The sequence below is a fragment of the Diospyros lotus genome, chromosome 10 (assembly GCF_014633365.1).
Source record: "Diospyros lotus cultivar Yz01 chromosome 10, ASM1463336v1, whole genome shotgun sequence".
Lineage (NCBI taxonomy): Eukaryota > Viridiplantae > Streptophyta > Magnoliopsida > Ericales > Ebenaceae > Diospyros > Diospyros lotus.
In genome coordinates this window covers 18,952,481-18,966,973 of record NC_068347.1, presented here as the reverse complement: position 1 = coordinate 18,966,973, position 14,493 = coordinate 18,952,481, and positions in this window count along the sequence as shown.

The following is a 14,493-nucleotide window of genomic DNA, read 5'->3' as shown; positions in this document are numbered from 1 at the left end:
CTCCTGCCCGGCCATCGCGGTCATCCTAACAGCTCTTATTGACGTCGCCGGCTGCTCCATGCTCGCTTCCGCGAGCTAAAGCTCCAACTCTCGTCGGCCATGGCTATCTGTAGCTGCACCAGCACGTGCTGCCATGGCCGACCTCAGCCATTTAGTGCCTCCACGACCTCCGTCGATCGCCACGCCACCACTAGCAGGCCGCTCTTCGTTGTGAACCACCACCGCCAGCTTCCTCTGCTTCGCCGCCATGCCGCCCAGTTGCTGGAGCTCGTGACTATGGCCGCTTGTTGTGCGGCCAACCTCGGCCACATTTGGCCTAACCAATGGCCGTCGCTAGCCTCCGCAACTGGCCTCCCCGCTGCTGCCCTACTCCCTTGCTCGCATTGCCCAACTCACTGCTGCGGCTGCCATGGCCACGACCCACCTTCCTTCTAGCTCTCTCTCTCTCTTTCTCTTTCTCTCTCTCTCTCTCTCTCTCTCTCCCCCCTTGCTTTGATGCTCTCGGCCACAACTCTCATTTTGATCTCCCTTGCTGCTTCTCAATCGACCAAGATGCATCCCAATTTATAGCCTCCACTGCCTTGGCCACTACTCCATTGTACATCATATTAATTGCTTCATTACCCACTCCATACCTCTTACAGACTCTTTCCTCAATTCACGCTGCCACAATCTTCCATTTTGCAGCCTAAATCTCGGCCATTAAAGCTTTACAGAAGCTTCACGAAGCCATCTTGCACACACGCACGATGCATATATATATATTTATATAACTATTATATAATACACCAACATAAGGAAAATTACACTTTTAATCCCCATAATTCATCTTAATATCACTTGGCAATTTCTTTGTTGCAACCATGCCCTCAAACCTCAAATTAATTTACATTTTAATACTAAAATCCAAAATTAATAGCTTTAAGGTTACTCGATTTGGATGATTTTGCCCCAGTGTCCTCGTTGGGCCATCGACTGATCCCGAAAGCACTGTAGGATTGATCCTTACGCAAAATCGGAGCCTCCCTAGGGTTCTGTTGATTTTTCGGGAGTCCCCTATGACAATTCGATTTTGCAGCCTAAATGACAGCTATATTTCCCGATCCAATTTCTTTCTATATCATAAATCTTATTTTGGAACGCTCATCGAGACCATATCATTTTTCTTAGACAATTTCACTCCGAGGCATTCCCTGCAGTTGATTCGATACATATAACTGCTATCAATTCAATTTTTTGGTATTCTAAACTTATTAAAATTACGTGACAACCTCATACAAACATGAGGTATTACAGCAGTCGTCTCCCCAGCCCACACGATAAATCTGCCCCTGTACCTATGTTATACTGTTAATATTAATTACTATGTTATACCCAAAATACTCTTATATTATATTATAAAAATTTATATGTTATTCTATGAATATTATGTTATACTATGGATTTATCTATGTTTGACTATAGATACACCTATATTATACCATGAAACAAAAATATCACTGATTTATAGCACAAAGTAGGAGTGTTAAAAAAACCAACGGACCGCGATTTCGCGGTTTGGTTCAAAATCGAATCGCTCGCATATATATATAATAAAATTAAAAAAATTATAAATTAAAAATATAAAATATAAAATGGCTTAGGGCGCCATTGGCGATCAGCGCCAACCCACCCACCGCAGTCTCTCTCCCCTTGGACCTTCGGATCACCGGCGATCAGCGCCAACCCACCGGCGGCCCCCACGTCGCAGGCTCTGGTCGCACTTCACAACAGACGCTCATCTTGACACCGCCACCGTTGCCTTGCAGCAGTTCGACTTTGAGCGTTGCATCTCCTTCTTCCTCCATCATTTCCGATAGCCGATTTGCCAGTTGCTGGTTTCACCTCTTGACACCACCGTTGCCTCGCAGCAGTCCCGTCGCCTTCTTCCCCCTTTTCGATCGCTGATTTGCCAGTTGAGGTAGACTCTCACTCTCTCTCTCTCTCTCTCTCTCTCACAATTGTTTATGTTGATTTATTTACCTATTTTTAGTCACAAATGTCTGTTGATTTGGCGGTGGAAAGACAAATGTGTTGATTTATTTACCTCTTTCAGTGAGTTGTATTTTCTCTAAAATGTCAGTTGATTCAGAGATTATAGTAGACAATTTTTTTCTACTATTATCTCCTCATCCTACCTAATTTATTTGAACAGAGAGGAGTTTGGATTTTGTGATCAGAAATGGTCCTAGCTATATGCAGTGACTTTGAAAGAAAAATGAATTGAAGAAGAAAAAGGTTAAAATTAATATACCTTTCAAAAATTTCAATCTCCACATTCACTCTGTTTGCCGACTAAAATATTATACAACCAACTTAATCCTTTATTTTTTCCTTGCAAATCCTTTATGAAGCTGCATGTTGTTGTGTTGAATGTCCAATGCCTTATTTAAATTCAATTTCTAGAGTAACTAATTTTCTCTTAAGTTCTTGATTTTTGAATACATGCATACCCTAGTAAGAAGAAGTCTCTACTCTCATGAGATCAATAGAGACTTATCTACTTATCTCAATTGTTCCTTTATCTCTAATAGTTGAGTTCGGAGAGTTGCTTAGTCGATCAATGAATCCAAGTTGCTTAGTTGACTTGTAGCTAGCTAGGGTTTAGTTAATGTGAATTCCAAATAATTCATTTTCAAGAAAATATCTCAAATTTTTTATTGCTTCAATGGCAGATGGAATCAGATAGTAATACCGATCCTGAATGTGTGAGAAACATCAATGAAAATCAAATGACTAATATGACCATTGAATCAAGTAGTGGCTGTAAACCTTCGTTGCCACCTAAGGACTCTAAGGACAAAGCTGTAAAAAGGAAACCTAGGTAGCAATTTGAAATATGGGAACATTTTACAAAAAATGAGGATGATTATTCTGAGCCTAGAGCTGTGTGAAACTATTGTGGCAAAGATTATGCAAGTGATACTAGAAGAAATGGGACAAGTACTCTCTGGAACCATATAAACAATCAGAAGATAAGAAGCAAAAGATTTTACATTATCTAAAGAAGAGTGACAGTAAGGATGGAAGTGGATCAGGTAGTAATCTTGTAGCTACAGAATTTAGTTAGGCAGCTTGTAGGATGGCATGCGCCAAAATGATTGTCATTGATGAATTGCCATTTCGATTTGTGGAGCAGGAAGGGTTTAGATTATTTTGTAGTATTGCATGCCCTAAGTTTGATCCTCCTTCACGTATTACAATTGCTAGGGATATAATTAGTCTTTACAATGAAGAAAAGAAAAAATTGAAGTCATTTTTTGTTAAGAATTCACAAAGAGACTCTCTTACCACTGATACACGGACCTCCATTCAAAATGTTAATTATATGGTGCTTACAGCTCATTTTATAGATTTTGAATGGAAAATGAAAAAAAGAATATTGAATTTTTGTCAAATTTCAAATCATAAGGGAGAGACAATTGGTAAAACAATTGAGGCATGTTTGAAAAAATGGGGGATTGAGAAGGTTTTTACAATCACAGTTGACAATGCTGCTTCTAACAATGGGGCTATTGGGCACATGAGAAAAAGATTACAGATTTGGAAGAATGCTGTTTGTGATGAGGAATTTTTACACGTGAGGTGTTCGGCTCATATTTTGAATTTGATAGTGGGTGATGGCTTAAAGGAACTGGATTACTCTATTATGGTTGTACGTAATGCAGTTAGGTATGTTAGAGCTTCTCCTTCAAGATTGGAAAGATTCAAAACTTGTGTGAAGAATACATGTAAAGAAGAGAAGGCTTTTGTGTGTTTGGATGTGCCAACAAGGTGGAACTCCACCTATTTAATGTTGGATCATGCACTAAAATATGTTGATGCATTTAACTTGTTGGAAGAAGAAGATTTGCTTTATTCTCAATATTTTTGTGAAGAGGATAGAAATGGAAAAAAACATATTGGGCCACCAAATTCTACAGATTGGGAGAATTGTGCAATATTTTGTAAGTTTTTGAAGACTTTTTATGATGCTACCCTCACGTTTAGTGCTTCCTTGAATGTTACTGCAAATAATTATTTCCATGAAATTTGTAATGTGCTTGGTAGACTAAACAAATGGAGTTCGTGTTACGAATTAATCTTGAAAGATATGGCTTCTAGCATGAAGAGAAAATTTGATGAGTATTGGGGGCAACATTGAAAATCAAAATATGATTCTTTATGTGGCGGTTGTACTTGATCCTAGGTACAAAATGAAATATGTGGCATTTTGTTTGCACAAACTTTATTTTGAAGATGAAGTTCAAACCATTATGGATTCTATCAAGAGCACTCTAGGGAAGTTCGTGAATTTTTATGCATCAATTGAATCAGATGAACAAGGTGGGACAACTTCTAGACCAAGGTTTTCAGTTGTGGATCCTGATGAAGATGATACCGTTAACATGTTTAAATCCGATTTTGAGAAAGAATGTTTTCAAAATAATGCTACTAAAATGAAAAATGAGCTTGAAAGGTACCTAGCTGAGCCAAATGAGGATATAAGAAACAAAACTTTTGATATATTGGCATGGTGGAAGGTATCTTCGACAAAGTTCCATGTCCTATCACTGATTGCTAGAGATGTTCTTGCCATTCAAGTGTCAACAGTAGCTTCTGAGTCAGCTTTTAGCACTGGAGGTAGGGTGCTTGATTGCTTTCGAAGTTCGTTGAGTCCATCTATGGTAGAAGCGTTGATTTGTTGCCAGAATTGGTTGAGAGCTATATCTTTACCATTGGATATGAGCCCAGTATTAGAAGAGCATGCTACTTATGAATTAGTTGAATCTGGTAATTTTTTATCTACTCATCAAACATGTTTATTATTTTATTTGTATTAACTATTAACTTTAACATTTTAATTTTCTAACTTTATTGTTCTCCTTAATATTGCAGATAAGTCCGTTATGGAAAAAAAATTTCTCAGCTTTGATTAGTGATGAAGTTGAAGACTTTGGAGCATGCTTGTAAACTTTGAACTGTGTGTGTGCTCCATTTCCTTTGTTCCTAATCTCTTCATGCTATACTTATACTCATTATTTCTTTTGTTCCTAATCTCTTCATTGTGCAGGCTTTTGTTTCAATTGGCTGCTTAGAGATAAAGTTGGACGTGATAGTTTGGTGTTAGAGCTATCTTGCACCAAACTAGAAGTTTGAACTTTGATTACTAATGTGTTAGAGATAGTTTCAAGCTTTTTTTTCAGGCTTTTGATTACTGTTATGGATGTCTTTCCTTTGTTCCGTTTGCTGATGTTTGATTATGAGTTGTGCTATTGGTTCTAGGGAAAGCCTGCATTCTGTTCCATTAAATTCTATTGGTGTTAGAATGAGTTGTCCATTTTGTTGCTGGTACGAAGAGTGCTGTTTGTAAATTAGGAATTTGTTGCTAGTAAACAAGGATTAAATTAGGAGTTAAATTCTATTTTTAACTGCATTATAAGTTACTCACGTTGACTATATGGATTAAATTAGGTCAGATCAGTGTAAACAAGGAATTTGCAGCAAAAACACAAATTTAGTACCGGTTCGGTTCGAACCGAATCGAACCAAACCAGCCCAGACAGGACCAAATCGACTCAGACCAGGCTAAATGCAAAAAAATGAACCCACAGAAACTGAACCGCAAACTGCAGTTCGGTTCGATTTTCCACACCAAATCAAACCGCTCAGTTTGATTTGGTACAAAACTGGCCAAACCGAACCACGAACACCCCTAGCACAAAGCCTCAATGTTATAAACAATAATCATTAATTACATTATATCATGGGTAACCCCAATTGTTTCAATGTATATCATGGATATCCCTATATTCATCTAAGGATATCCAATTATTATATCACAAAAATTCATACACTATACCACTATATTATACCATAGATAACCTACATTATAGCATGAACAACCCGAGTTATATCAACGATGAATAATAGATATCCCTTTTACAATGGATACCTCTACGTTATTTTAGAAATACCCTTAAGTTTTACCAATTATACCCCTAATACAAAGGTTGTACCATATATATCTCTAGTTGTACCAACGTTATACTAGGGATACCCGTATGTTATGATATGAATATCACTAGTTATGTAAAATAATGGTAGTCGGCTGCTACTTATAATTTCTAATTTGGTACATGCGGCAGCTATTAATTGGATAACTATCATGTTCTATGGTACCCTAAAGATTTTATAGATTTTTTTTTTTTTAAACCAAACTCCTCTAGCCCAATTGCTTACCTTTGAAATCATAACTACCATCTCATATGCTTGAAATTATACAAAAGACGACTTAGTGGTTTGGACAGTATGAAATAATGTATACCAAAGGGTATGTTGTGAGTGGTATTAAAATGTTTTTAAAATAAAATTCTCATATGTAATTTGTCTACCTTTTAAATCACAACTAGTATATCATGTGTTTGAAACTATTTGAACTATATGCTAATAGTTTAGATAGTATGAACCATAATAATTAGTAACAAGTAACAAAGAAAAATAAAGAAATATAGTGATAATTGTGATTTTTTTTTATTTTTAAAATGAAAAATTGAAAAGACAACCTTGAGAATTTCCAATTAAACAAATATACCTAAGTTATTAATTAGCATTTGTAAGTTACCTTTAGGAGTGTGCAATCAAGAGAGGGTGAATTGAGTATTTTCATAACTTTTGGTATTTTTGAAATTGAAATTTTATACATAAACATCGACTTTTAGTGAATTTACATCTAAACAAAAAACAGTTGTTGAGTATAATAAATAACCATGTTAAGCATTTATGATTATAAACTTCATATTTCATGAGAAAATATTTATGCTTAAAATGTAAAAACAAAGTTTAAGTCAGGGTATGAAAATATACAGAAGGTGAAAATCAAATACAAGAAGTAGACATGAGACATAACATTTATAGTGGTTCAGTCAAAAGACCTACATCCATTACCTTGACTTACACATCAATAATTTAAACACTCCACTAAAATGAGTAGTTTTTCAAGGGATCAATTATAACCCTTACACAACTTTTACAGGCTCAATTGGAATCTCGATTTTTGTAGATTAAACTAAAATCTCAATTTTTAAAGACTAAGTTGGAATCTCAACTTTTCAAGTGTAAATTGGACTCTCCACAATTTCTAGTTTAATAGTAACCTCTACTTTTATGGAGAAACCAACAACCTTACATACATTTGCATGGGATCAAATAAAACCTTTACAACCACTTGTTGAAAGAAGAAATCAAAGGAAAGCTCATAACAAGATGACCCTCAAGGAATAAGAGTTATAGCTGACGAGGAATTATACAAGAGAAATGTAAAGAATAACAATTTGAATCACTCCACTCTTTTGATAATTTATATTTCTAAGGAATCCTTAAGAAGAACAACTAGATAATGACTTGAGCAAGAAGAATAATATGATTATAAGAATTGCTCAAGAGGCCATAGACTAGTATTGGTTATATCTCAACTTGGTGTGGCTTGGGAACAAGCTTAACTTAAGTCGGCGATGAATCTGATATTGTGCAGCTCATTATATAGAAGTTTTGAGTTCTTGAATATTTGTTATCTCCACATGTCAATTGCTTCTTTGATTTGACTAATAGTCAAATTAATTATAAAAAATATGCATATATTAAGGATAAAACATTTTGTACAACATATATAAGCATATTTTTCTCTCTATCTTAAGAGAGAGCAATTAGACCACATAAAATAATGAAAGAAACCTCAAACAATTGAAACTATCACATTTGATTACTCTGTGTAATAGTTAGTTAATAGCTATATTTTTGAATTTCATTACACAGATATTTGAGTGAAAAATGATGATACTCGATTGAATTTGGTGCTACTCGAGTGCTCCTAATAAGCAGTTGATTGAGCATAGGTTGCACTCGATTGCATGAAATGTTCAGTCAATTACTTTTTAGATTGTAGCGACCCATTATCTATCTAAGCTAATTCATTCAACTAAGTCACTCTCCATACTCAATTGTTAGAATAACATTATTCAAATATCATATTGCATACAATCAATTAACAAATATACTTTTAGAATGAACACTCACTTGAATATTTTTTTGTACTTGATTGGTCATGTTATCACTAGAGTCAAGTTTTTGATAGTCAACCTGTTCTCTATTTTTTTCAAAGTATTCGACTATGGTATTGATTCTATTCGACTGAATGAATCAAGATACTAAATTTAGCATATACTTTAGTCGATTACTGTTATAGTTCAAAGACTTAACACTTCTACAGTTTATCTATCACTCGATTGAAAGAATATTTTAATTGATTGAAAATGCAAGCATACAAGCTTGATACTTTAGCATATTATTTCCTTGATTGATGACTTGGATATCCGAAAACAATTTGAACACCTAATTGGAAAATTTTTAGAGAGACAATTGAGATAAATAAGTTGATACTCGATTAAGTCTTACCAACCTTATTTGGATACTCGATTACAGTAAGCCCAACTATTTTTCTACTCGATAACTAATCATGAGCACTCAAGTGATAGTTTGAAAGTTTGATAAGACTAACTTTTGCATTTCATTCACTCAGTTAACAAAAGACTCTACTCAAGTAAATTATTTAAATTCTTGATGTAGTCATAAGGGCTCATTCAATTATTTTATGCATTATTAATTAAAGTTCTGTCGAGATATTATATTATCAACACATTATTAATATATTAGCTCAACAACATTGTTAAAAGGGAGACTTAAAAAAGTCAATAGCATTTTAATCCTTATAAACACTTAAAATCATTAAAGAGTTATTTGGCCTTGAGTTTAAGACTTCAGTGTAGGGTTGCAATCGAATCGAGTCGGGCTGAGCTTCAGTGAGCTCAAGCTCGACTCAATGAGTAACTGTATGGGCTTGAGCCTTAAAGCCCAGCTCAAGCACAAGCTTGAGCTCCACTCGTTAAGAAGCTCAGCAAGGGCTCGGAGTTGCAGGCGACGAGTCAATGTTACAGGCCTTTAGCGGTCAAAGAAGGCCGCGAAACGATAGGAGGTTGCACTCCAATCGGTTGGAGAAGATGGACAATAGACTATCAATCGTCCCAATCAGTGAAAGGAAAGAGAAGTTGGTGTTGTTGGTGGTCCCTAGAGTTGGCAAATGGGCCAGGCAGCCCATGGGCCTACCCCGCCGACCCACCTCCCAGCCATCCCAGCCTGATTGGATGCAACACTAACTCAACAATTAGTACGCTATTTATCAAAAATAAGAGTGAGGTGTTTATACTCGTCAGTGTATGAGTAAACATGTAGCGCAAATTTAATTTTTGGATGAGTCCAGGTCGATTCACTAGGATATTGTCTATGGAAGTAAATAATTATACCAGAATTTTTGGGTTTGAACAATAGTGTGTTTGACTAAGCTAAGAGTTACAAAATGAAGTAAATTGTAACTAAGTGTAGAGAACCTTGAGTCAAAGCAATTTCAGTACCAATCTCATGACTTCCCAATAGTTAGATAATTGAAGCACAAATTTGGACAAATTTTAAGGTTACGCTATTAAAATGTATTCTAAGATGATGATAGTTCTAGGTTTAGCAATTTCCATACATGATATGTGTAACGCCCCGCTCCCACTTACGGGTGTTACTCGTGAACAATTACCCTAATTGTCCACCTGCCCGGCCTTTGGTGAAGGATAGACCATGTTTCAAGACGAAACGCCCTAGTTTATACCCAATTTCCTAGTTACTCGTCCCAATTTATACCCAATTTTCTCACTTCAAGAATAAATCCTAGCCATTGGATTTATTTGGTGAGAATAAATCCTTACCCTCCAAACTAACAACAATCCATGGCATTTGGTCTTGCTTAATATCCACCATTGGATTTTATTTCACTTTACAAGACAAGATCTTAGCCATCCAAAGGAAGCACAATCCATGTGCTTTGCTAGGTTTTAATCCTAGCCTTTGATTTATTTTGGAGATTAAATCTCCACCTTCCAATCATCTCTCTTTAAAATCTCTCCACCCATTTGGCAATCCATGCCAACTTCTAAGATTTAATGGTGGCCCTTTGATCACTTTCAAAATCCAAGAATTAATCTCATCCCTTGAATTTTTATTTCTTTCTTATTTAAATCATGAGACTATTTTTCACCATTAATGCATGACTAATTTCATTTCTTTTTGGATTTTCCTTTAATCCAACACCATCATGCCTCTCATTAAATGCTTACAAGACCAATTATCATTTCTTTTGCATTTATTTAAATCTCCCATTAACTTGGACAAGAGCTTGCCAAGTGTCACCTTTAGACATTAACCTTGGCTTCCAAGCTTCCATCTCCACCATCTATGTGGCATCACCACAATTATCCACCAATTTAGGAAAAAATAATTATTTTCATAAATAATAGAATATCCACCATTTTTCCAATATTCCATAATTAAATTCCTTTATGGAATTAATTCCAAAGTTCCCAAAATATCCTTTGTGAATTTATTAACCCCATATATCTCCACATAAATACAAAATTGGGATTAAATTCACTTACACACCTAATTCCACATAGGAATTATTTTCAATTTACCAAAATACCCTTTATTGGACATCACTATCCAAATTACCAAAATGCCCCTCTCATAGGGCACTAATATTCCCAATGATCTAACACCTTCTCAAGGGCATTTTTGGAAGTTTTCTTACTTTCTTTCTCATTCTCTTAACACCGGTAACACCGGGTGTTACAATATGAGAAATTCTAAATTAAGATACAGTCAATATGCATAATGGATAACAAATTATTCATTTGGATCTGGGAATAATAGCATCTCCAGTTCTAGTAACCTCCATACATGATATGGAGACTCTAGGCTAGGCTCATGCTTATAATCTAGATCCAAAGATTCGATGCACGCACAACACTCAAATTAACCAGATTTCTGCTCATGTATATGAACTTCGGTTATTATGGGCAGTCTATGGCACTGGACATTATCCTTGCCTTGACCTAAGCACTGTTTAGCCACACATCTTCATTATTACAGGCAAGAAATTACACTATGAAAGAAAAAATAAACTTATAGAATGAAAATTTGCAGTGTGTAACTAGCAGAGTTTAAAATGCCAAGAACTGAACTTTGAAAATCAAATGCGCGAATGAATTTACGTAACTAAAAGTGCTTAAGATGGAGTTTCTTGAAGAAAAGACAAGATGAATCTGTTTAATTGAAAATGGAAGAGAAAAACAATATAGGAAAAAAAATGAATAAAAGAAATATACGACAAGGGAAAATAATGATAATAACCGCGTCTTTACTCCGAAGAAACTGGCAAGAAAATTTGATGACAACAACAATCTGGAAAACTCCCAACAAAAAACCTCCCTTCTCTAAGCAGCCTTAGTCCCTTTATATTTTTTTTTCTACTAACGGAACTCTCAATTTTCAAATCTCCCTACAATTCTTCATCATTTCTCATCATTCTCCTGCATAATCCTTCTGCCCATGCTCCTGTAAAAGTCATTCCATTGTGCTCTCTTTTCAGGTGGAATACAGATGTAAAATTAATTTGTCCCCATCGTGCCAAGGCGTGTTCTGCTGCAATCATTCCTCATGTATCCAGATGTGTAATGTGATATCCGAATGTATCTTCATTAATATTCGGATATATTATGAGATATTCGAATGTAACTTTTTGGATATTCTCTTTGATATCCTGATACGCTTCGGGGTATTCAGATGTGTTGCGCGAGTCTTGTGTCTTGTATCCGGATGCTACAATGACTCATCCGGATGAGGCTTCATTCACATTCGGATATACTGCATGATATTCAGATATGGCTTCTTTGTATTTTGCTCTTGTATCCGGATGTGTTGAGATACATTTGGATATATTTTCTTCATATCCAGATATGTTGTGAGGTATCCAAATATCTCTCTTGGCAGCTTCTTCATTCATATTCAGATGTGCTGAATAACATCCGGATGTAGTATCTTCATATCTGGATGGCCTTGGATGGTCATCCGGATGTGTCTTCATACATTTGGATGCGACATCTTCATATCCGGATGGCCTTGGACGATCATTCGGATGTGCTGAGTAACATCTAGATGTTCTCTCTCCAGACACCCAAATATGGTTTGATCAATTTCGCCAATTTGCATGCCTCGCGCACAATTTTGATAAATGCTTGCAAAATAAATATAAATGCCAAATTATCTCATTTATTTGATAGGAAAAGGATTAAAACAAGATAATATTTGACATAATTAACCACTAATCACCGATACTATAGAAAACGAGCTGGGTCAGGATGGCCCCAAGAATGCAGGTCATGCTGTGCCAGTGCTTTGTGGCCCATGACCCTGCCCACCAAAATGGCCCAGCCCATGGCCCAACACGGCCCTCCACACCGGTACAACTCACGACCCAGGAAATCATGGAAATTTGGTTTGATAATCAAACCAAATTGAATTTCAAATTGTAAGGAATCATGGCAAATTGCAGGAATCATGGTTATCAGACCAAATTGAATTTCAAATTGCTTTCATTATTACAAGGAATCATGGCAGGGAAGTAATCAGACAAAATTGAATTTCAAATTGCTTTCAGTATTACAAGGAATCATTGCAAGGAAGCAATCAAATCAAATTGAAATCTCAAATTCTAATTGCTTTCACTATTAGAAGCGATTGTTGAAGTTATTAGTTACAAAAATTGTTTTCACTATCTTACTATTTTGCTTATACACTATTTTATAAGTTGTCATGCTTTGTTACTATGTTGTTAATTACTATACTTTCTAGTGTCTCAATAGTTTTGATTGTTTTCATTACTCTACATTTACAATCATGTCTTCCCTTCGTCGCTCCCTCACTACTCGTAGAAATGATCCTCGTAGTGCTTCTTCCATGGAGTCTCCTTGAGCCAGTACATCTTTTGTAAACCCCCAGCAGCCTTCTATTCCATCCCCAATAAGACCACTCCCCCATGATTTTTGTAACAATTGGAGTGGAAGTCAATGGGCATGGTCACACTCATCATTTATTGAATCATAAACACAACCTCCTGAATCATAAGATCCTGATATACAAATGTTTGTTAACCCCCCAACTCTAGCAACCGAGCAACCCTCTCCAAATAAGGGTCAGACCTTCTTAAAACAACCAAATGAGGAGCCGTCCAGCTCACAACGCAACTCCAAGCGACAAAGAACTAGTAATGTCTAGCAGGTGTTCGAGATAATTAATATAGTCGGAAAAGGCAAAGAGCTCTATATAAATTTTGCAAAAAAGACTACCCATGCCAATTAGGGGATGGACTGGACACTTGATGAGACATGCCTTGAAACATGATGATGGCGGCCTAGATGCAACGCAGACACAATTGCAACAAGGTAAGAGTTTGATTTCTCAATTGTTTTAGCTAGGGGTTTCTCATGAAAGACTATAAAAAAATAAAGCAATGAGCTTATATATAAAATATTTAGAACAATTGAGAAATACATTTAATGCATTTAATGGAAGGGTGTCATTAATGTCAGATATTTGGTATGATGTTTTGACAAATAACCATTATATGTGCGTTACTATACATTGGATTGATGAAGAATGGAAAATTCAAAAAAGAATAATTGGATTCACAGAATTAGTAGAACAACATAGAGATAATTTAATTGCAAGTAAAATTAGAGAGATCAATTATAATTACAATATTAGTGATAAAATAATGACAATCTCATTTGATAATGCGAGTAACAATGGCTCTACCATTGAACGATTAAAACGCGAACTTTCATTAATTTTAGATGGACAACTGTTTCATAATAGATGTGCATGCTATATTTTAAACTTATGTGTACAGGATGGTCTACAAGTATATAATGAGGCATTAGCTAAAATAAAGAGTGTTTTGGCTTTAATTCGAAGTGGTGAATCCCGTTCTTGAGAATGGAAAGATCTTGTTAATGGATTTGGCTTACCATATAGAAGATTTTCAATAGATGTTCAAACTATGTGGAATTCAATTTATTTGTTGTTACAAAAAACTAAACCATATAGAAAACAACTTGAATTATTTTGGAATAGGAAAATGGTAGAAGTATGGAAACTAAGGGATAGTGATTGAGAACAACTAGATGTTATTATGTATATATTAGAAATATTTTATAGTGCAACAAAAATATTTTATGGTTGTAAATATCCTACAACACATTTTTATTCGTGAAATATTTTCTATTGTTAGTTGTTTTGCAGAACATAAGGATTCAAATATATGTGGACAATTTATAGCCCCTATGGAAAAAAATTTAAAAATATTAGACTAATATACTACTATTATATCTTATGGCAGTTGTATTAGATCCCACACAAAAGTGGAAAGGTGTTGAATAATTTTTGGAGTTTTATGAAGCAATTATGGGGGTTGACACACAAGAAATAAAAATAAAAGTTCAAAATTTAATTTTTGAAATGTATAATTTATTTGAGTCT